This window comes from Corvus kubaryi, unplaced genomic scaffold (genome assembly GCF_017639235.1).
Source record: "Corvus kubaryi isolate FWS band 111438036 unplaced genomic scaffold, C.kubaryi_AGA036_p1.0 37395, whole genome shotgun sequence".
NCBI classification, from domain to species: domain Eukaryota; kingdom Metazoa; phylum Chordata; class Aves; order Passeriformes; family Corvidae; genus Corvus; species Corvus kubaryi.
In genome coordinates this window covers 5,356,187-5,356,798 of record NW_024581134.1, presented here as the reverse complement: position 1 = coordinate 5,356,798, position 612 = coordinate 5,356,187, and positions in this window count along the sequence as shown.

The window sequence follows — 612 nt, the reverse complement described above, 5'->3', positions numbered from 1 at the left end:
AAAAAAAAAAAAAAAAAAAAAAAAAAAAAAAAAAAAAAAAAAAAAAACACCCAGAGCCGCCGCGCTGGCCGCTCGGCCGAGCGGCCTGCGTGCAGCAGCGGCGCCCCCTGGCGGGGCGGGCGGGCGGTGCTGCTCGGGGCGGGCGTCTCCGGAGGGGGCTTTTCTCCAAACACGCTTTTCCCCTCAAAACCCGCCCGGTTCTGGGCTTTGTGCTGTCGGCCAGAGGAGGGAGGTGATGCTGCCCGCTCTGCTCAGCCCTGTGGGGCACACCTGCGGCGCTGTGTGCAGTTCCGGGCTCCCCACAGTGCAGCACCTGCGCGGGTCCAGCCGGGGCTGCCGCGGTGATGGAGGGGCCGGAGCGTCTCTGAGGGGGAAGGTTGAGGGAGCTGGGGCTGAGCAGCCCTGGCAGGAGACGGCTCGTTAATAAAAGTCTAAAAGGAGGTGTCAGAGGATGGACCAGGCTCTGCTCCGTGGTGCCCAGCAATAGACCAGAGGAACGGGCAGAACCGATCCCAGGGAGCTCCCCCTGCACAGGAGGCAGAACTTCTACCCTGAGCAGTGCCCAGCCCTAAACAGAAACCAGAGAGGCTGTGGAGTCTCCTCCCTGGGGAT